This window comes from Trachemys scripta, chromosome 8 (assembly GCF_013100865.1).
Source record: "Trachemys scripta elegans isolate TJP31775 chromosome 8, CAS_Tse_1.0, whole genome shotgun sequence".
In the NCBI taxonomy this organism is placed as follows: Eukaryota; Metazoa; Chordata; order Testudines; family Emydidae; genus Trachemys; species Trachemys scripta.
Window position 1 is genome coordinate 3569084 of NC_048305.1, and position 24504 is coordinate 3593587.

A 24504-nucleotide genomic window follows, 5' to 3' on the forward strand; every position below is an offset into this window, starting at 1 on the left:
ACCCTTGCACGGAGGGGGACGAGTGACGCTTTTTGTCCTCTGCCTCGCTCCTCCTCATCAGAGAAGGGACTAAACGCCAAAGCATCAGCACCTATACAGCTAGAACACCTTCTGCATTCCAGGCACTTGTATTAGTTCAGCAATACTGAGCACGCTCTAGCACCATCTAGTAACGCCAATGATCACTCAGGTCATCCCATACCCATGAGTTTGGGAGTCACATTTTACAGATGGAGAGACTGAGGCACAGAGTTTGAAGCCTGAATTTCCAAAAAACGGTCACTATTTGCCACTAGTTTTTGTGCCCCCTAATATGAGTCTGCTTGGGCTTGATGATTTTCAGCAGTGCAAAGGCCCTGTGGTCCCATTAATTTTAATAAGAGGCCCAAGATACAGCAACGAAGGGAGATTCAAAAAGGAAGCCCCCAAAATCAGTGGCCATCCTTAAACAATTGGTCCTAAGTGACTAGCCTAAGGCCACACACCCAAGATTTGGCAGGATCAGGTTGAGAACTAAGACCCCAAACCCCAAGCTCAATCCACTGGAGACCCAGTGCTGTTCTGAAGTATGGACGGGATAGTACAATAAATTAGCAGCATGGAGAACACTTACAGAAGTTACAAAGCATTTCTTTTTGGGACCAAACCCATAATTTTAATAGAGTAATTGAGTAGTAGTCTTATATACTAATACTCTAGATGATTAAAATGGAAACAAAAGTCTCTTGGGTATTTGCTATTACCCTTCTCATAATTCGTTGTTTGCTACATTAATAATTCACTTCATTTTCCGAAGGAGAGCTATTCTCAGGTAGGGGATGTTCATTTGGTAAGTCTAACTGTAAACTAAAGGACAAATTCTGCCCTGGTGCTACAGTAGTGAAATCAATGGAGTGAAACCGATCGTATATATCACTGTTGAGTTCGCTCCAAAGTACACAAGGGAGATTGGGAATTTCTAAAGCATTTAGCCTAATTCTGCTAGCATTAAGCCAATGGGAGTTTTTCACCACGGATGTCAAAGGGAACAGAGTTAGACCACAGTCAACATGTTTAGATCCAGAATTATTCATTCTTGTGCTTCCCAAATTACTGTATGTGGTATCAAAAGAGAAATTGGAAAACATGTAATGGAACTCACCAGAGTACAGTAAAAGCAGTGTTATTCGGCACTTTACCACCCAGAAAGCTCTATAAACAGGCATTTCTGATCTTCATTGAAAGTCCGGTTTATAGTCTGGTTGGTGAGGGGCTGGCAGGCTCCCTATGTGGCACAGCAAAGCTCCCCGGAAGCAGTGACATGTCCCTGCTGCTCCTAGGCAGAGGAGCAGATAGGTAGCTCTGTGCCCTGCCCCGCCCCAAGTGCTGGCTCCACACCTCTCATTGGCCGGGAGCAGCAGGGACATGTCGCCACTTGTGGGGAGCTACCCGAGGTGAGCGTCGCCTGGATCCGGCACCCTGCACCCTCTCCCATGCCCTAATCCCCTGCCCCGAGCCCCTTCCTGCACCCAAACTCCCTCCCTCTTAGTTAACTGGAATTTATCACTTACCAGCACCCCACTTTTCCCTGACATGCCAGATAACAAAGCTTTTACTGTAATATAATAAGTAGGAAAGATTGTTTATAAAAATCACCAGTACACAAGGCCCAGATCATGACCCCATTGAAGTCAATGGCAAAACTCCAACTGACTTTGCTAGAACAGGATTAGGGTGGCCTTCCTCCGAGGGTTACTTTACTTAGGAGTGAGTTAGTCACCTAATAATTATGCTGTCAGTGGTCAGCACACCCCAAGTTTGCAGTACCAAATACCACAAAATGCCTTTCATCTCTATTATTCTGTGCAAGAATCATCTTGTCTTTCCTTTCCTTTCTTCCTTCGGCAGAGACATGGCAGCACAATCTGTCTGCAGATAGGAAAGCAGACATTAATTTTTGGTATAACGCCAGAGACTGGGACAATATGTTTATGGAGAAGGAAATGGAGTGGATTTGTCTCGGCAATCCTTCTGGCAGAAAACATGAAATAATACATCCAGAAAGATTTCCCAGAGAAAGGACGTGGGTCAGAATGTGTCCTCTGCAAGGAGCTTAGCTTCAAGTTTAAACATCATGGATTTACTGACTTACAGGTAATTTGCAGCAGACTGGGCGTTTGCTTGTACATGTGGTTCAGGAATGACAAAAGAGACATTTCCACTCCGAGGTCAGACCTACGTGAGGGTGAACATCACACTTCTGTTCAGCTAGGTGGTCACCGGTTTGGATCATATCAAGCTCTCACAGAGTACTTTTCATCTGTAGGTCTCAAAGCACTTTGCAAAGGAAGGTAAGCATCATTATCCTCATTTTATAGCTGAGAAAACAGAGCAGTAGGGAGGTGAAGGGTCTTGCAGCTTGGCAGTGAAGGGTCTTGCAGCTTGGCAGTAGAAGAGCTGGGGATAGACCTGGGCCACACCCAGTCCACTTCCTTGCTCATTGGGCCACACTTACGCCTTGGCTGCTTATCTAAAACATATCCAAACTTCTTTGGCCTGTAAACTGGGTTGATGGAGAAAATCTAATGAAATTATCTCCTAAATCAGAAATACTGGAAGAACAGACTCACCAAAGAATACACGACTACTGCCTCCGGCTGAAACAAGGTGTAAGGTAACAATGCATGACGAGATGCTCAAATGTATTTTAATTTTTCCTTTTAGGCGGTCATTGGTTAGGTGAAGTCTCCCCGCAGTTTTAGCTGGGCAACTACATACCCATGAAGTCCTCTGAGTAAGATCAAAAGTCTAGTTGATAGAAGCGGATTGCAAGGCACAAGGCGCCGACTGGCAAATTCAAGGCCATCTGCAAAAACAGGAAACCCTTTCTTACAGACCTGGCTGGCTGCTGTAGAAAATAAAACTTTTTTTTTTTTTTAGTACTTGTGAAAGATGCTGTCTTGACAGCCCTGAAGAATGAAGAGATCTATTTATCCGCAGTAACACTGGCAAGAACAGTACAAATTTCACACACAGCTCTGCCAACGCGCCGAATCCCATATCCAGTTTCAGTTCCACAAACAAGCTAAAGGTTAACACTGTTTATTTAAACCAGACCCACACGGCATCTAAATTGACCTAAATTATTGTCTGAGTTGTAACCTTTCTGTGTTCAAGACCCCAAGGGACTGCTTCTTCCTTCCAATCTCAAAAAATTCCTCCTTCTGAGTACGTGAGAGAGTAAAGGAGCAGCAACTGAACATGGAAATGGGAAAACAGACTCAAGGTGGGCAGAGTTCTGCTCCAAAGTAGCCCCTGTAAATGTCTGTGGCTACTGCAGACCCCATGAAAAACGACAACGTAAGGGTCTCAGTTTAATTACATGAAGATCTAGTAGGCAAGCCCTCAATCATAGCAGCTGTTGCTGAGGAAGGAGATCTCAGTGTCTTGGAGGTTTTAGTGGATTCCTCACACACACACACAAAAAAGCATTACGTGTTTCTGTGTTGCAGCTGCAACAAAAACAACCAAAAAAGGTGGATCCAAGCAGCGAGTATAGCTTATGGATAAAGCTCCTTTGTGCGGGAGACTGAACTTTTCCAGGTTCAGGTCGAAGTGCAGGGCACATTTCTTTGACCTTGCTTTCTCTGACATGAATATATAGCAACACGTACATTTAGATAAAGGAAAAACAAAAAACCCTACCAAAACAAGACACAAGCACCTGCTTCTCCCTCTGCGGGGGGGCTGAGAACAAACAAAATGCGAGAGATGTGTGATCATGTTGCTTAATGCACTGGAAGGCACTCAGATACTACGGTGATGAGCACAGTATAAGTACCTATAGAGAACAGAATACAGAAACAATCCTTTTACAAACAATGCTGTCTGTGCCAGGAGGCCAGGAGGACTGAAAAGGGACTGGAAGCGTTTGCAGTCACGCATCAGTTAACAGGAGCAAAGGGACATCCCAGGAGTGAAACTACTCGCAGAGCTGATAAAAGGAAAGCAGCAGCATCTGGCCTGCAATGTTCAGCTTTTTCTACACATTTTAATGCTGTATGAAGCATGGTAGAAGAGAAGTTTTTTGAGCCCCAGAGGTAGATGGCACGTAGGTGTGGAACACAACAGCGACGTCACACGATGGAGGGCTTCTAATAGCAAAATATCTGTCTCTGTCAGTTAGCCCAACCACACAATAATATAGGACAGCTCAAGGATGAGACAGAAAAATATGGAGATGGTTTGGAGCCAGGAAGTTCATCTCTGGACCTCTACTTTCTCAATGTTCAGGAGCGTGTGGATGCTGGGGTTAGCTTCAGACCATCACAGTGATAAGGGCCAGCAACGCCAAGAACCTTCTCAAGGGTCAGAAGTCTTCTGAGCTGGGTTTTGGTTTGGGCCTATCCCTACAAAGACATTTTTGGCTGAGAATTTCAAAGCTACCTAAGGGATTTGGACACCTGATTCCATTAAAATGAATTGGAATTGGGCATCCAATTTTTGAAATCCCAATCCCCAAAGCTGCCCTCTCATTTCGGTAGGGCACGAATTCCTGGACCCTGGAATTCACTCCCACTATTGGCCCGACCAAGCACAAAGCTGTTGACTTTTGAGGCATGTTGCAAGACCTCTGTCTGTCTGTTCAGGACTTTGGTCTGAGGAAGTAGCCCAAGAGAGTCAAATTTCATTGGCTGTTTGGTCAACATGGGAGAGAGGAATGCAGACATTCTCCTTCAACCTAAATGTTGTACTTTGCTACATGCTGTTAATTGCTGGCCACGTGTTCCGAGGCTGAGGTGGGCGCATTTGTAATGATATTGTGTAGAGGAACACCAAGCAGCAGATATAATGAAAGTGCACCCGTAAGATCTATGAAAGCCCTTCACAGCAAGACTCTGAGTCTGGTAATAATACTGGTGTTATTACAGAGATAAGGGGCACCTGGCAGTGAACTACTAAATTATGGCCTCCTGCGTGCTTCTCTTTACAAGGCATTAGTTTTAATTTTCATCTAATTTTTATGACGCCCTGCTGCATTAGTGTGTCTGCGCAGGGGCACTGTATGCTCTGAAGAGATCAACCAATAATATTTTCGCTTTGCTGCCAGCATGTTTTCTCCAGTGCTATTTAAAAAATTACAAGAGCGGACTGAAGCTTTAGTGTAAATATAACCAACGCTCCTATTAAACCTATTTCCTTAATCATTTCAAAGCATCACAAATAAAACTCCTCCTGCAGCATGATCTATGTAACCGGATTCCAGGATTGTCACTCTGAACCTAGAAAGTCTGTTGAGTCAGTGTGAAGGAATGAAAACAGCTGCAAAGCATGGCTGGGCGCTCTTTTGGTTTAGAATATCACCAGGTCCAATCATCACTGGGATTTGTGATGTCTGTTACTGTCCAATGTTTAAGTTCTCAGACATTTTTCACTTTTTTACACCCTACAAATTACACCCATGTGACAGCATGGGCTTTCGCCTAGTACTGAATAAAAAAAGGGTTAGAGCTAGATTGTTGTAATTTAGCATCACGTAAGCCTAGCCCCGCAGTCCTCAGACACGAGTCCAGGGGATTCAATGAACATTTTGCCTCTGTGAAGACTGCCTGATTGGGTCCAGATAACTTGCAGATTTCCTGATTCTGGGACGATGGCAAGCAGAGATTTGAAGATATAGTTCATTCTATTCAAATAATGGCTGTGCATATCATCCCTGCTATCCACCATTTAATTAAGCCTAGCACGTATTACACTGATGTTACTGAAATCTTGCTGGATAATGCCCCTGACCCAGGCTCCAATCCATAAAAGCACTTAAGCATACGTTTAAGAGCGTGCTTAAAATTAAACATGTGCCTAAGTGTTTTCCTGAATACCAATGGTTTCCTGAATCTGGGCCTGTGACAAGGAGGATAGTCATTTCAGTGTTAACTAAGGGTGGGGTTAGGGTTGTGCATATTGCATTTACCTTGAACTATAGGTGATGGGCTTTGATATACATTTCTAAAACAAAATAATCTTCACATATCCAAAATAATCCTAAAATAATCCAAAAATAAACAAACCTACTAACAACTTAATAAAATAAATCCTGTTTTACCGTTGTTTTTAGATAAATGAGGCGTAACAGGAAAGTATTTGCAGCAAATATTAGTATAAAGCTACAAGCGTTATTGAACACACCAAAAAAAAAATCTATAAAAATGTGAGGCTTCCATTCGAGGGAAGAAATACAGTTAGAAAAAGGGGATTCCCGTTCTGAAGTAGTAAAACTGGGTTGGATGGGCATTAATGCCTAACAATTTTTTTTAAGCACTGGAGCAGTGAGTCCTGATCGAGGAAAATATTTCATTAACATATCAAAGAACAGAGATATGAGAGTAATCCAGAGGGTAATACAAAAGAAAAGTTTAAGGAACACCTTGCAATACGTTTCCTTTGAAGAACCTCACTTTCTAGAACAGGAGGGTTATCTAAACATGCCCATCATGTCATTCCAATTATTTTATTAAACTTCCACTTAGAAAAAATGGATTACATGAATAATGTCTTATTAAAGTGGAGAATACGCATTCCTGCCTAATCAAGTAACTACAACCAGGTGGAGTTAGACTCAAAGCCATTCAGGGACCAGAGCCCTATTCCAAAACTCACTGTCTGTAGTCAGTGAACTCCCAATGACTTGGACCAGGCCCCTGCATTCTTAAACTTGACTCTGTACTGCCACGCTAACGGGGAGCTCATCTCCTATTTTCTTTTGTTTTTCTTCCTTAAGGGTGGAGTCAAACCGAGCATAAGGATATATTCAGAAACATCTACATGGTGGAAACAAGAAGCCACCACAAGGTCAAGGCCAAGGCCACATTGTGCCAACCATTGTACAGACACTGTACAAAGACCAGACATAATTCCAACACGTGCCTTTAGGACATTCCCTTGATGAACGTGAATGTAACTGGAGAGAAGGGCCCTGGAATGGGAATACAGCCCCTCCCCCCAGTTATACTTACTAGAATTTGGGAATGTTTCGCATGCTACATTCCCTCAGCTTCTCTCTGGCCAGGCTTTTCTAAGCTAAGAAAAGGAAAGCTTTGTATAAATGCCACCCAGCGTGGTTTGATCCTGCATTACTATGCAGTACACTCTCACACAGAGTTGCGGCATTCAGGCAGAGGGCCCCAGCCGCAGCTGCATTTTAAACGCTGTGCTTCGCCTCCTTGAATCGGAGCGGAACTATTTGAAAGCATTGTTCTGTTTGGATGGCGGCTACTTCTTTTTTTGTTTTTGAATTTTTGGTTAGAGAAACAGAATAGTGTTTTAGATGTTTTTATAGTCAGGTTCAATTTAGCATCTAGCTTTTTTTTTTTTTTTTCTTCAGTGAAATGAAAATGGCATTAACTTCTTACTTTGCATTGTTCCAGTCTGCTGTTTTAAACCAATGCACAGTAAAATAGCAGCGTTACTAATGACACTGACTTCTTTAAGTCTTGAGTTCTTTACGCCCGAACACTTGATTCTTATGCTGTGCTGTAATCACGCAGGCATGGCTCCATATGAAGGAAAAAGATGAGGTGCTTGAGGGAATATCTGCTTCTGTTAGTGAAATAGAAGCTTTTACACAGAGCTCTTTTTCTATCCTGGGACCAACACGGATACACCAACACTGCATCCATAGGATGGATGCACACAGTTCAGGCACTGTTATAGTGCATGGTACGCTATCCCGTAGGGGGACATTCAACAGTTCTTATTCAGAGTTTTGTCCTGACGGCTCATTTGTACCTCGGCCCCGCATGGCCACACAGGGGAATAAAGGCGCATATGACATCACCCCAAGGCTCGGCAATGCATGGACAGATCATGAGTCTGGGGGAGGGCAGGACAGCAGACTATTTAGGGCTGTTACTTTCCCAATATGAGCATGTGGAAGGAGAGGGGCAGCAATTGATTGGAACAATGACTGCTCCCTCCCAATGCTCCAGTCAGGAGCTGAGCTGATGCCAGAAGGAAGTAAATTGCATTTTACTGCCTGCTGGGAGCAAGGGGGAACTAGAGAAGGAATTCTGACAATTCCTTCCCTGGGATCCTCTGGGACAATGAAGCTCTGTTCCATCCTCTTATTCGGGATATAAGCAAGGGATCAATCCAGCTCTGGGTAAGGACTGAGCAAGGTCTGCTGTAGTTGAACAATACCTCCACAGTGTGAGCCACTGGACGGCTTTGTTTCAGTGCCGTGTATTCGCCATGATATTAGTCACTTCCGGCTAACCTCCTAGTACTGTACTGTGCCGATATGCTAAAGCCACATGGAGGGTTGTGATAATCTGAGCCAAGAATGGACCAGACGAGTAGCCTAACAATAAAATAGCACGTAGCACTTACATAGCATGTTCTGTATTCAACGTGCTCTCCACACATTAACTATTAATGGTAACAGCTGCCATCACCACTGTGCACAGAGATCCAAGTTTGAGTCCTCAACTTGATCTCCTGCTCCGCACAGGATGGACAGCATTGGGACAGTCACAGAGGTGTCACCTGCAACTCCAAGGCAGGTCTAGGATCTGAGCTGCTACCCCTATAAGCAGATGATGTGGCATTCCTGAGTGTCTCTCACTCATTTAGAGTAGGGGGAACAGGAGAGCTTGTTGCAAAGTGCTGGGGACAAACCTACCAGAAGCACAGCTGGCACATTTCTAGAACTGCTGCATCAAAGCATCTCAGGGTGAGTTAAGAACAGAGCGAAAGCCTTAACACAAAATACCCTTCCTCTCATCAGCTTAATTTGGAACCTTAACATCTGGTTTGTCCTAAGGGATCCCATTTTCTATACCAGAGGTTGCTTATTGCAGCACTGTGCTGAGAAACGACCCATCTGTAAATAGTTTGCAACTCTTGGCAGTGCCTGGATGCTTTCAAATGGCCTCATGCAAATCAGTGAAGAATCACCATCATTTTTCTCCATTTTTTACATGCTGTTCATGATGCTACTTTATATAAAGAAATCTGCCGGCTACAGCAAGATGATGTCTGTTCTTAATGTGGAGGGCCCCAAGAGTCCCAGGCCCATCACAGCATGAACAGGAAGGCAGGCTCCTTGCGCTGAAGACCTTACAGTGTAGTTTCAGACATGATGTCACAAGAGGGTTACAAGCTGTAAGGAGGGGGATGGCACAGTACGATTCAACAATTTAATATTTTTTATTTATGCAGAAAAAAGTCTTCGACTCATTTCTTATATGCCTCATGGCAGACGTTTGAACGAAGAGAGACAATTGGCCTGGCGTACCGGTGCCTTACACAGGGTGCTGTGGAAAACACTCAAGAGATGATTGTGGAGGAAGTGGGCAAAGAGTATTGAGACTGGCCTCATTGGTGGAATGGAGAAGTGGGGCGGGGACACAGCGTGAAAAAGGTCCCATAAGCAGGGAGAGGAAGTTGGACAAACTTATCAGAACTCAAAGAGAGAATGGGCATTTATATAGCTATCAAGGATATCCAGGAACTTATGAACTAATGCTAATAAAAAAAGAATTATGGAAGACAGGATGTAAAACCTGAATGCTTCAGATTTTAAAACCACCTCTAAATATGAAAGTTTAGGACGAGATTTTAAATGGGGGCAGATTATTTCACATCGGCTTTCTGTGGTGGTTCTTGCACCTCTCTCAAGTAGCTGGTGATGGCCTGGGTCACGGACAGGATGCTGGGCTAGATGAACTTTGGCTCTGACCCAGTCTGGGAATTTCTATGCTCCTACGAGGGGCCCTGAAGACAAGGGGTACAAATTCCAGCAGCACCTAAGTGAACTAAGCACTTCGGGGCCTAAATCTCATTGAAAGTCAATGGGATTTAGGCTCCCAAGTGCCTAAAACATTTCAGAAAATTTTACCTAATGACAAGGAATTTGAATATGCAGCAGGGAAGAGGGAGCTGGTGGAGGCTTTCAGGAGTTTCAGCTTCATGCTTGTCTTGATATCTTGTGGGCAAAAGGGGAAGATGTTTTCCTTTGTTGGTGAGTGTTGTACCTATGAAAGCATATCTCAAGTATGTATTTTTTCCTACTAAATTGATCCTCTTTCTTGATTATAAAAACTAGCATCCTCAACAGCATCTGCATCTCATCTCATTTCACTTCCTTGTTTTCTCTCCCTAATTTTTATTTTTTCTCATTTTCACAGGCTGCATCTGTCTCTGACATCACACACAGCAGGTAGGAGAAGATCCCTAACAACTGTTATTTCACACATGAGTGGTAATATTTTCATTTTCCATCTATTGTGAAATCAAAGCCTTATGGTCTATTAAAATGGCATGAATAAGCCTAGAACTAAAAAGCAATTCTTTTACTGTCACTCTGAAATCACTGTTATCGCATTCTCTAGATGTATTTACTTGAAGGTGGTATTGCATATGTCAAACCTGGGGATTAGTCTCAACATTGTGTTGTTGTTTTTTTAAAAAAAACACAACAAAGAACAACTCACAAACGTGCAGCAATTTCTAGAATAACTTCTGTTTAAGACATAATTCCATTGCTGCAGTGAGTTGGAGAAATGGCACCAACAACAGTTGTGAGAAAGGCAAAGGAGAGATTTCCAACTTGTCTTTCTTGGCGAACATACACTTGCAGAGCTTCTCCCCAGCAGCGGACACTAACTGAGACAACTGGGAGCTTTGGTTGATGTCATTCCCAGACGTGGGACTTGCTTACCACTCCACACTGCCCAACTGCTTAAGCCTGCATCAGAGAGACGTGTCTTTGGCTACTGGACTGAACTTTTTTTTTAAGGACTCTAATATTGACGGGATGGAATTCCCATCTCTAGAACGTAACAGACTGGCTTGTATTTGCACTATGAAAATAGTTACCTTGACAGAAGACATATGCAGAAGTTTGGCAGCGGAGCCAGTACCGTAGCAGCCCCATCTGGTGGGGTACAATTTGCAGGCAATCGTGGACCCATTACACTATCCGAGTGATTCTTCGAAGTACCTCACTGAACAACCTGCCTCCTCTGCAACTCTATAATCTCACTTTCTCTATCAAAGACACCTATGCTCAGATTGTCATCTCTCAGCCTAGTGGATTACTCCATACTGGATGTCCTAAGAGCCAGGACAGCAAAACACATTTCCACCTGGGTCTGGCTAGAAGATCACACTCGCGCTCCTGAAGACAGACACAGCTAAGGTGACGCCCACAACTGTGACCTCTGGGCAACTGGTATCAAGGAACAAAACCAGACATCTTGAAAAGCTGCAACAGGTACAAAATACAGCAGCCACTTGTACAGCAGCACAGGTAACCATGATTACATAACCCCAGCGGTCCATGCACTGCATTGGCTCTCCAGTGAATGCAGAGTCCAGTCCTGACTCCACAGGATTGACCCCCATTACCAGAGATCACATCTCTCTTCCTGACCTCGATCCCTCACAACAGCTGCATTCCATTACGCCAATGAAGCTTATAGCCAATAGGAGGAGGTTCATGTATGGGGGAGACAGAATTGTCACAAGAGCTGGATTTAGGCTACAGAAGCCACTACTACAAAAAATAAGAGTGACCCCGGGTCTTGCTGGTTTCACAACTAAACGCAAAGCTCATCTCCTTAACACAGCGTCTCCTTGATAAGTTCTTCGCACATGGACACAACACATCCACTGGCATGTGTGCGCGCACGTACACCCACCGACACACACACCAATAAGCTAACCAAGATCCACAGGCAGGCTGGGAAAGAAGGAATACAGGGAGACTCTTATTGACGTTTTCTGGGGAACAGCTGCCGTAGGGGAAGTAATGCAGAGCAGTAGCTAAGCAGCCAAAAAATGCATGGCCACTGAGATAGTCACACTGCCAATGTTGGGTTTTAGGGGAGACAGAATGGCACGTGGAGGGGCAGGCACTCAAAGGAGATGTCCTGAAACATGCAGGATTTTGGCAAGGGTTCCCTGGAGCTCCTCACACCATGCACAGTTGGAAAGGCTATTCTGCCTACCATCTTTCCATGATGCCACTAATCTCTTGCACCAATAATAAACACTCCAGGATTTTCAGAAAGCTGCACTCCAGGACTTTCAGTGCTCTGGTTCAGTGTCCACACAGGACATTACTGCATGGCAAGCTGGTGCACCATAGATTCACACCCTAGCTTGAAGCACAGTAACTAGCCGTGTACCCCTAAGCGTCTTTTTTAGGTCATAGGGGTAATTACTGGCTCAGCACAGCTGGATTTTAAGTCTCAACATAGCTCAAAAGATTCAGAACTTGGAAATGCTCTCCTTGTTTTATAACTTTAGTTGCAAGAGTGTAAATTCTGAATCCTGCCCCTTTCCTTCCTCCCATAATCCCACACAACTCTCCCTCATCTCTCTTTTGTGATCACTTGCTGACACAGCTTCAGTTGTGTGTCCAGATATTATCTGCTTGCCCGACTTGCTGCATTCAAATGGAATACATCAAAATGAATGGGGGCAGCAATTAATTTCTGAAGTTCCTTCTCCAATGTATGTGATGGACGCTACAGATATCTTCAGACGACTGATTATTGGATGTGGATCAAATACTTATAGATATTATCTTTAGATGAAACTCAGTTTGGAATCTTAAATGGAAAAGGAAATTAGATAATTAAAACTCGGCTCCTAGGAATACATTTTTTAAAGTGACAAAATCCATAAAAACTTCAGGCAGAAATATAAAGTGAAGCTGAAAGAGATTCAGAGAAAACCAAATTAATATTTTAATTCTGTCAACACAAAAAGGTCCCTGAGACAAAGGTCAGGACTAATATAGAACCGTGATTTATTGCCCCATCTTCATAATTTAAACTACTGTTTCTCTAATGTTCACTGAATCCCTCCCATGGAGTTACAGCCTTAGTCTCTCACCAAGGAACTGACTTGCATTTTAAGTGCTTTTTGAATTGTTTTAGAGTAAAGGATGTCCATATGAGAAGAACCCAGTGATTTTCCAGTAGATGTGTCTAAAGGCGATTGAGTCAAGGGACTGGATAAACAGTACATGGGATTAATAAAGAGTTCTTTCACCTTTGTAGTCCTACGGTTGTTTCTCTCTCTTTCTCTCCGGGTATTATGAATTTGCATGTTTGCCAGGCAACTTTTGTTAAATAGATACTGATAAGCTTTGAGGAGTACAACTAAAAGCACCTTTGTCACAGATATCGGAACGGGGCGGGGGGGAAGGAAGGGGCGGCAGAGGACCATGGCCCCATCACTTTTTATCTGCATCAAAGGTAGGGTTACCAGATAGCAACTGTGGAAAACAGTACAGGGAGTGGTGGGTAATAGGTGCCTATATAAGAAAAAGTTCCAAAAAACGGGACTGTCCCTTTCAAAACGGGACATCTGGTCACCCTACCTTAAGGGAGAGGGACAGGGAGGAGGGGGCAGAAAGGAGTAAGCAGGGTGTGGCCTCGGGGGAAGCGGCAGAGAAGGGTGGGGCCATGGTTTCGGTGCCGGAGGCCCCCCCTGCCTTCCAGGGAGCTTACGACGCTTCTGGCACTTCTGGCCTCTTTATCTGGAACTCCTTACAAGACTTTGAAAAATCACACATTATCGCCTACATTTTCATTACACACACTATCAGTAGTATCTGTTTGGCTTTCATTAAGTGGGAAGCTTCTCAAACATATTCCCTCAACATTTGCGGGACATACATAACAACATGACACTACCACTCAGAGCTTTTCATCTGCACAGTATTTTCAAACATTAACTAATTAATCTAGACAACACACTGGTGAGGCAGGGACGTATTAACTCCCCCTGTTTTACTTGGCTAAGGTCAGTATTATAGTCCCCAGTATTAGTCACGACTTTACAGATGGGGAAACTGCAGCAAACTTTAAATGATTCCAATGGTTCCATACAGTATCGTCAGAGCTTGGATTAAACCAATCAAATTTCCCAGCTCCCAGTCCTGTGTTCCTGTAATACAGGTGAGAAGAGGAAAGATACGGGTCTATCAGAGGATGCTGTGGAGGTCACATGCTGGTCTCCCATCAGGGTTAAAAACATAAGACATCATACCCTAAGCCATGCTGCACTACTGAAGAAAAGTGGCCAAAAACCTTCCCTATCTTTTGGTTATATGAGCGTACAGCACCTAGCACTGATCAGGGACTGGGGTGTCCACACAATACTTCAATAAACAGTAGCAGCAGCTGATACCAGTTGAACCATGGAATATCGGTATCAAGAGAGGCAGTAGCTTTCCTAACTCTCACAACCACCTCGCAAGGAGAGGAAAGGGAGACGAACTAGTGACAAGTCAGCAGCCAAAGTCCCAAGTATCTGGCTTGACTGCTTTGCAGTGTCTGCAATAATCATTTAAAGGGAGGTTGCCAAAGCTGCAATTTTAATTATGCTAAACTTGAATTATTCAATTAATTTATATTTAATAGAACCAAGTGATGTACTGTGTGTTTATAGAAAACTGATTAAAAACATATTTAGCAGCTGCCTACACATTACATGCTGATTCATCTTTAATAATACGATTTTAATATTCAAATGACATTTAACAAACAAACAATCGCTTTTATTAAATGTGTGTAATGATTGCCATCATAATGTCAAGCCTTTCCTGGGCTCCTGCCATGTGGGGAAATAAAATTTAGGGAAGCTATTTTTACCATCAAGTTTCCTGCATTTGATGTGCTAACATAATTATACCAAAAAAGCTTTCCGTGGCAATCTGTCAGGTGAGCGACAGGAAAGAACGGCATTGATAAAGTTACCTTTCAGCTGTGATCCCCGTCTTTGTGTGTGGTTCCCCCAGGGACAACTCAGGTTGAAATTCATCCCTGCCCCGTGCAGAAGGTTCAATCAAACAAGGCTATTACACCTCTACCCCGATATAACGCGACCCGATATAACACGAATTCGGATAGAAAGCAGCGCTCCGGGGGGGCAGGGCTGTGCACTCCAGCGGATCAAAGCAAGTTCAATAGAACGCGGTTTCACCTATAACGCGGTAAGATTTTTTGGCTCCCGAGGACAGCGTTCTATCGGTGTAGAGATGTACTTAGAAGTCCCAGCCATGGACCAGGGCCATACTGTGCTGGCAAGTGGATAGACCCTGCCCCAGCGAGCTGACGATCTAAGTAGAAGACAGGAGACAACAGATGGCTACAGACAGACAGGGGAATACACAGGAACCATAAGACAATATTGGTCAGCATGGAAGGCCGGTCTCAGCCGATCAGCTGCCTAACCAAAGCAATTCCATCCATGTAAACCCTGTTTTGGGAGTGCTCAAAATAGGGCTTACGTGGAACTTGAGCGGGTCACAGGCCTTGTGCTTTTTCCCTACATAGTGGTGAATTTCACAACTAGTGCACATCTAACACAGTAGGCATCAGTGTAATCATGTAGACAGCTGTTGTGCTTAATTTTACTCTGAGCCATGGAGTATTTAGAAAACCAATTAATAATTCAGTATTTTCTTTTAAACAAGTTATATCTTCCTGTTTCAACAAGGCTCAACATGAAAGGTCTAATTTTGAACTGCTTACTCATGCATGACTGAATTACAGGAATGTGGGAATAAGCAAGACGAAAATAGCTTCTATGCACTTCCTAATGCTGAATTTTAATTGTATCTGTCATTAGCTAGTAAGTGATAGTCAAATTAGAGAGTTTAACATTTTAAGGAACAAGGGCCAGATCTCAGCTGGTATAAATTGGCGTCGCTCCAGTGAAGAGAATGGAACTACACCGATTTATGCCAGGTGAGGATTAAAGGATTAGGAACTTCAATGGGAACTGTGTGTGCATATCTGAAGGCAGAATTAAAAATAAATAAATAGATGAATAAAAGCCAGACTCATAATCAGAGAGAAAGTATCTGCACAACAGCACGAAAGTTACACATCCAATTAGCACTCTCCATTCATGGCTGGTGAGCATTAAGGAACCAATGATGCACACATGATTTTGCACAGTAGAGCATTTTAATTAAATCGCTTGGTGTACAATAATATACCTGGGTCTAATAAGCTAGCTAATCAGGCTAATAACTGTATCAAAGAGTGAGATCTTTGAATGTTAGCAAATCAAAAAAATGGACTGGGAACATATGTTGACATTCTGGTTTATTTTGTCTTCAAGGAAAACAAAAATAAGGTCACTGATCTGACCTTTAAATTGAGTCTTACATTTATATGCTCCTCTTCCTTTATGACACTTAAACTTTCTCTGGATAGTTGTCTTGTTTGGATAACAACTAGAACTGCTTTAATATCTATCTCTGACTGGGGCCACATGCTGCCCACCCCGGAATTTTGTAAAAACCGCCACGTATGTNTCTCTGACTGGGGCCACATGCTGCCCACCCCGGAATTTTGTAAAAACTGCCACATATGTTTGAGTAATTAACATAACACTGACATACTACATATCAATTCATCTTTTTACAATTATCAGATCAATGCTTGCACTAGCCCAATCATAGATTGCTAGATCAGCTAGTTGCTTTTACAAGGACTATCATAAAAGTTAGTTACTAGCTCAGAAATTATGAGCTTGATCTTGCAAGATGCTGAGGATTGCAGGCACCAGTCCAGCAATACCCTTAAGCACGTGCTTAATTTTAAGCATGCCAATTGTCCCATTGAAGTCAATCCTAGTTACATCAGCAGAGAAGTTGGCTCGTAACATTTATTTTATAAGTACGATTCTATTTCAGTATTAAATGTTCTTTAATATCAACAAGAGTAATATGACTGTTTAGAAGGGGAGAAAGTGACGGCAATCAGTTTGAAAGCCGAAGTGATGTTGCACTCCAACCTCTCATGGACAACATTCAGTGCTCTTCTGTCAGGCATGATTAGAAATCGTCTTTGTGTTAGACACAGAAAAAGTTATCGGCATTACACACCAACCACTGGTAGAACTAAGCTCAGATACTGGTAGACTGTCTAGCATTTAGATGCTAGGACTGCTGCTGTACCAAAACCTAGTGTGACGTAAGGTTGAAGAAACAGGAAAGTCACATAGGAAGACGAAGGGAGTAAGCCCCTGGCAGTTTATACAAGATTTACAGGATGCATAGGTTTTGTGTTGTCCTTTGATACATTTCACGCCGAAAGAAAGAACACAGAGCACCCAGAAAGCGTCTGTTCCACAAACTTATTTCTAGAGTTTAAGAAAAAGACTCTCAACAAAAGCAATTAACAATGAGTATGCAGAACTCTCGGGAGGAAATACGAACCTCCTCGCCCTGTTGAACTGGCTAGTTAATAGCAGTAGTGCGATGAGCTGCAAAACTCGCAGCAATGTCACTTATTTTTGTCCTAAATAAAAAAAATAGGGAAATGGAAATTAAAAGCTGTTCACTTTGGATTTCAAAGCAGCATCCATTTTGAAGCACTGTTGTAATAATTGAGGCACAGCAGGCCTACTTTTTGTTAGTCTAGCTGGTAAAAAGTGGGTAAAGGTTCATGAATTGTTACAACAATCTGTTGTATAAAACTATTTAAGAAAAGCTCTGAGGAGACCGAATGATTGAATTGATTTAAACAGAAAGCATCTACTAATTCCACTCAAGGATTGCGTTCAGATCATGCCTAGTGAACAAGAGGGATAGAGGATGAGAAATCAATGAACCAAAATTGGTGTCAAAAATTAGGCCAAATAGATGGACAAAATAATGAGAGGACAGATTATTTCACCCATCGCTTTTCTGGGGGTCTGAAAAAAAAAAAGACTTTGGGGGAGGGAAAAAAAACATTTTGCCATCATGCAACTGTGGCAGAAGGATTGTTGCCCTGACACCAGACCACTGATATTCCAGTGGGAACACTTGACGATGTTCTCTGCACTAGTGAGTACCCCAATATTATACATGTGAGGTCCTGCTTGGTCTCCCCCTCTCTCATGTGCTCCTTTCTGCGCCCATCCTTCTTCCTGTCCTCTCTCTCAGCTTTTCTCCTAATCCTGAAATCAACTGCACAGCAAAGCAACAGCACAGTGAGATGAAACAGCCCATCACGCTCTGCTCAGGCCGAGAAGGACCAGTGAAGGACACGTACCTCACCAAATCAGCCAAACAATATCCCTGATGGGGGAGATTAGCCAGGGCCTAGACCAACAGCTGTCGGTCAACCTGTCAACCCAAAGCATCTGTCCGTGACTGACCAGCCACCCTGTATCCTGATAACAACAAAAGCTGTATTTCCCCCATCTTTACTGTCCTATCTCTTCCCTCCCTTCTGTGTCTGACTCTTCTGTCTAAAGCAGAAAAGTGACAATCATTCTCAACTCAGAATTCAATAACAAAACTAAGCCCTTTCTTCCCCACCCAGAGGGGCTTTTTAACTAAATAAACCAATATTCACTGTCTTCAAAAAGGAAGTTTAAAAGGTTTAATTAAGTTGGCTTTGCATAATCACTCAAGTTCAGTTTCAGTACTCTTTATCTAGTTTTTTTTTTCCTTTTGTGCCTTTCAAGCAATTTTTAACCTTTGGTATGAATTTTATAGTGTGTTTGCCATGGTACTAAGCAGGCTAAGGTCTCCGAACCTTGTTTAAAACTATTTAACATTGGACAGTAACAAAGTCATGTTAACACCTTTAACTCTTTGGGATTATTCACTCCATCTAAATTAATACAACAGTATGTTATGTCCAGACACATTATCTAAAACACTGAAGCAAGCTGTGAAAGCATAGTCACTTTCTTATTAGTGGGATTTGATCTCATCACACTACAGCATTCCTAACTTTGTTAGAAAGCTCTTAGTGAAAGGGGAACTGGCTAACCCAGTCCTTACACAGATTGACGAATGAGATCAATCCCAGTTCCATTAAAAGAAGGGGGATGTAGGAAACAGGAAAGATTTCCATGCCAAGATCCTAAGAGGATCCTCTGCAACTGTTTCAAGTGTTTTCACACAGTAAAGAGAGTTGAATGCACCTTTTAACATTTTACAGTATATGAATACAGTGTAGTGCAAATAAAATTATCATGTGAATGGATTACCAGAATAGTATTGTGAAAACCACGACCTGTCCCCTCTTGGCATGCAGAAAAATCAACTCTCCAAAAGCCAGTTGTTTAAAATGGCTGTTTTATTTATAAAACAATATTTACAGAGTAATAGCCAGCTATGCTGATCTTTTGCTGAATGAAAGAAATGACCGTTAAAAAGGAAAAAACTTTACTGATTCGAATGATTTAAACAAAACTATATTACAAAGTATCTTTTCCCATGCACACACAGCAGAATACTTACAAGAAGTAGCAGTAAAAGCTATAACAACCTGTGAAAAAAAAATCAGATGTCTAGAAAGTAGTTTGGTCACAGACAATGCTACAAATATATCCAAGATAAGAAGAAATTTAGAAGAGAGTCCCAAGCTAATAACACACAGTTGCAGTGCTCATTTGATGCACCTCCTAGCCAAAGACTTCAGTGTTCCAGAAATAAAGGCTAATGTTGAAATTACAAAATACTTCTGTAACAACCACTTGGCAGCAGCTGCTCTGAAAAAAGTGGGAGGAACCAAGCTAACTCTCCCACAAGACGTGCGATGGAACTCAGTAGTGGATTGTTTTGAACACTATATCAAGAACTGGCCTAATCTGATGACAGTTTGTGAACAAAATCGTGAAAAAATAGATGGCACGGTCAGAGCCAAAGTTCTCAACATTGGGCTTAAGAGAAATGTTGAACACATGCTGAGTACCCTGAAGCCTATTTCTGTAGCCTTGAACAAAATGCAGGGAAATAGCTGTTTTATTGCTGACACTGTTGAAATTTGGAAGGAACTGAGTGAGATCTTGAAAAGAGAAATATGCAATGAGAGTTAAATTACAAGCATTAAAAAACCAAAAGGGACAAGCACTATCTCCAGCTCATTTTCTTGCAAATATTCTCAATACTCGGTACCAGGGTCAAACCTTAACTGCTGAAGAAGAGGAGTTGGCTATGACATGGACATCCAATAATCATCCCTCCGTAATGCCACCTATAATAAACTTCAGAGCTAAGGGTGAACCATTCAAGAAACATATGTTTGCTGATGATGTTTTAAGAAAGTCACACCAGTGAACTGGTGGAAGTCACTTAGGCACTTGGATTCAGAGACTGTTGAAGTGATAATCTACTTTTAACAGCTGTAGCTTCTTCTGCCGGTGTAGAAAGAACATTTTCTTCCTTTGGACTAATTCATTACAAATGGAGAAATCATTTGGGACCTGAAAAAGCAGGAAAGCTTGTTTTTCTTTCCCAGATTATGAACAAACAGGAAAATGAAGGTGAAGACGACTGAGTTAGCTGCAGAAGCCAATATTTTAAGTTTCTCATGTTGACCTGGCTGACCTAGTCGATTTAATTTTTGTTTTTTAAAAAAAAAATATTTCAACTATTTAAGTTAAAACCAATGTTAACAAAAACAAACCTGATTTTAAAAAAACTTGAATGTTTAACTAAATTCAAAAATTCATATGCTTGTTTGGTTAAAATATTATATGTTTGCTGTTGAAGAAAAAAATCCAGAATACATAACGTTGTTTTAATTAAATAAAACAATTTAAATGTCTGTCTGCCGATGTTCTCCTCCTAATAGAGCATCGCAAGAAAATCCTCCAAATATTAATAATTAACCTGTTGAATTGGAGATAGTTCACCTCCCAATGACTTCATAAATATCTGCTTCAGTTACCTTTGGTAAATCAAATAACCAGACAATCGTTCATTTTCTGATATAGCTGTAAAAAGAATCTGAAAAGTTTTCAAAATAAATCACTTTAAAAATGTATAGTGTGTACCTTCTAAAAATGAAACCTACATCTATCTCTGAACTGTGAAAAATATGTATTAAGGTTATAACAGCCAACAAGAATACACGTTTATGCAAAAATCCATGATTAAATCGAGTCTTCCTGACTAGTGATTTAAATCATGACTTAAATCAAATCCACCCTGCTTGTGGTGGTGGTGGCACATGTGCAGTTCCATTAGCCAGACTTTGCCCTCTTATGCACTATTCATCATGCTTTAAAAGGGCCCATCCAACTTATTTATAGCACCTAGCTTAGATAACAGCTGCCCCCACAATTCATACTCGGCTAGTGAAATTAGGCTGCCAGATACTGATCTTTAGATCCAATGATAAAGATAATCAGCCTTAGTCTTCACAGAAAAAGAAAGAAAAACAACCCTGAGAGGAAGGCACACAGTAAAAAACGCTATCAGTTGTTGCAGTGTAATAGAATTTGGAGACACCTTCACAAAAAAGCAACTAATGCAACTAATCTGTCCCGGATCACGTTATTGCCTGAGGATACTATAAGAAGGAAAGAGAGAAACTCAAAGGTGAAGGAGGCATTTTGCTAGCACTTCCCAGTACAGCTTGCCGTTTAGGGCAAGACATGCAGGCCTGATATTTACAGAAGAGTCTGAGGCATAACACTTGAGAGAAATTATTCACGCTAAGATTGCTCGTGTGAAAACGTTACATCCTCTGTAGTGCCGCAAAGGTCACCGACATCTGCAACAAGCTAGTGTATAAGACAGTCTTTAGGCTTCAGTTATTTTTTTATTGAAATTGAAAGACTGGCGTACATTTTTAGACGTATAATCTGTTTTTATGCTTGTATTTTAGTGCCTGTTGCTCAAGATGCTGGCGCAATTCAGAGGTTCAAAGATTCAGATTTCTATCTATCAACCAGGGCCGGCTTTAGGACCTGTGGGGCCTGATTCAAATACCCGGCGGAGGTCCGGGTCTTCAGCGGCACTTCAGCGGCAGGGGGTCCTTCACTCGGCTCCAGGTCTTCCGTGGCACCGAAGGACCCCCCGCCGCCGAAGTGCTGCCAATGAACCGGAGTGGACCGCTGCTGGATGTGTAAAAAAAAATTAAAAATTTTAAAAAATTAAAAATTAAAAAATTAAAAAGGCGCGGGCAGTGGGCCCTCTTAGGCGCAGGGCCCGAATCTGGGGAATCGGGGGACTCAGCCGAAAGCCGGCCCTGCTATCAACAATGAAGCTGAACTCCAACTTGCTGAAAATATATCCAGTTTGTCTCCTGTGTTCCTTCTATGTGCTTAACTTCATCTGCTTTAAGTACCTTTATGGCCATCGTCACCAGAGCATCTAAGCGCCTAGCAATCTTTAATTGATTTACCCTCACCACATCACCACTGTGAGGTTGGAGAACTGTGGACAGAGAATCACTTAGACCTCATGCCTCAGACGTTGTGACCTTGGACAAAGGAAGTCCGTGGCAGAGCAGAGGGTTGTACCTAGTTTTCCCAAATCCTTGGCTAGCGCCCTGACTCTCTAACTTCAGAGGACTCAATCCCGGTGATGTCAGCAGGATTCCTCAAATGAGTAAAGTGCATGTGCGTAAATCACTGCAGGGTTGAACCTAATTTTGCAAATCTCTCACAAAACTATTCTTCAATGCCAGCCTCTATCAGCTGCTTTAAGGACGGGTCACACATTCTCGAAGGCGTTTCATCTCCTCTTTCTAGCAGAAACTTGCCAGGATGGTGTGGAGTTTTGTGAGAACAGAGATGAAGGGTGTGAGCCAAAACCCACTGAATGAACAAGAGGCTTTCCATGGATTTCAATGGGTTTCAATGGTTCTCGGTAAATGAGATCTACCGTCGTTTCTGTGGTGTTATCTACAAAGCGGCCTGCAGAGCCGTCCCATGCAGTGGCCGCCCGGTCTACATCCCCTGTCTCGATGAGGAGAGCGCTGCCTTGCTCGAGCAGTATGAGGCATTTGGTGACCCAGATGTCACTGACCATTTGATCGAATCATTGGACACTGCTTGCCGAGCCAGATGGGAGGAGACAACCGAGAGGATGAGCTTTACCTGCTCCAGCCGCAAATGCTGGAGTCAGCGCCGACACCTTGGAACAGTGCAGCAGCCACCTGCACTCCTCCGACCCTCAGTGACACCCAACCAGGTAGCCGGACACCTACCTAAAGTGACCAGAGCACCTTTGGAGAAACAGGTGCAAAGACAAGTGAGGAAAGAACGGCGTATATTGAAATGTGTACACCAGATCAGAAGCTGCCCAGAACCATTCACGGTAACAGAGCTGGAACAGACATTGGGCAGCCTCAAGTGTGGAACAGCTGCGGGTTATGACAACATATCTCCAGAATTCCTGAAAAACCTTGCCCCCCTCACCCCCACCCCGTGCTCAGCTTTGGCTTGTGAAATTCTTCACCAGGGTCATCAGTGAAGAGAGGCTACCAAAAATATGGGGCACTACAAAAGTCATTGACCTCCTAAAGCCTGGAAAGGACCCAAGTCAAGCATTGAGCTATCGTCCCACATCATTATTGTCAGTGTCCTTCAAGGCACGGGAGTGCTTGCTCCTACAGCGCATATTACCCAAGGTGGAGAGAATTTTGAGCCCTGACCAAGCCAGCTTTCACCAAGGCAGAAGCACATGTGATCAAGTACTCGCGCTGACCACATTTGTTGAAAATGGCTTCCAGAGAAACATTTGAAAACAGGCGCTGTTTTCATCGATCTAACAGCGGCGTACAATACGGTATGGCACACTGGCCTGCTCCTGAAGCTATCACGGGTCCTGCTACCTTGGGTCATAGGTGTCGTTGAACTGTTCCTCCATGACAGGCAGTTCAGAGTCCATATGGGGGAGAAGACGAGTGCTTGGAGACGACAGCGCAATGGGTTACCTCAGGGCTCTGGGCTGTCTCCAACCCTGTTCAACCTTTACATCAATGACCTGCCAACAACGGAGTCACAAAACTTCATTTATGCAGACGACATCTGTTGTGGTACCCAGGCTCGGACGTTTCCAGAGCTTGATGCCACCTTAAACCGGGACATGATAAAGTTAGCTGACTACTGTAAGACTTGGCGCCTCCAGCCAAGCATCATAAAAACAGTCTCCAGTTTGTTCCGTCTTCATCAGGCCAGCGCAACCCGAGAACTGAATGTTTATCTGAATGGTCAGAAGGTGAAGCATGAAGTAGAACCAGTCTATCTAGGTGTGACCTTAGACCGCACACTGAGTTACCATACCCACCTGACGAAGGCAGGCAGGGAGGGAGACAAGTTCTCCTATTTGTTTTCAATAATCGCTTTTTGCTCCATAAACAGATCATTTAATATCAGCCCCACTGTAAAATTTCCAGAGCAATTATCATCCTTATACTGATTATTCGGTAATCTGGCCAATTTTACCAACAAACAAGCAAAATTTTCTTTATTCAAAAATAAGAAGGAGGGGAGGGGAAACGGTTCTGACAAGTTTTATTATTTCTACGTTTTTTCCCCTAAAATTTGGAATTTGGCTGAACAGCTGCTTTTTGATCTACTCGGCTGCCAGGAGCTATGTATATTCTTCTGTCAAGAAGAATCTATCTTTTATCTTAATTTATTCTGCATCTTTTCAGAAGAGCCATGTATTATCCAAAGACACCAAACAATGCAATCTGTACACACATCATTAAACATCTGGGAGCATAATTTGCAAACCAGCCTTTGCAAACAGCCGACACT

General features: G+C 42.8%; 1 protein-coding gene across 4 annotated transcripts in view; it reads right to left on the reverse strand.

Annotated features, from left to right (window-relative positions):
- The window catches only part of SGCD (sarcoglycan delta), a 501599-nt gene that overhangs the window by 326925 nt on the left and 150170 nt on the right, over nt 1-24504 (reverse strand). The window lies entirely within an intron of this gene.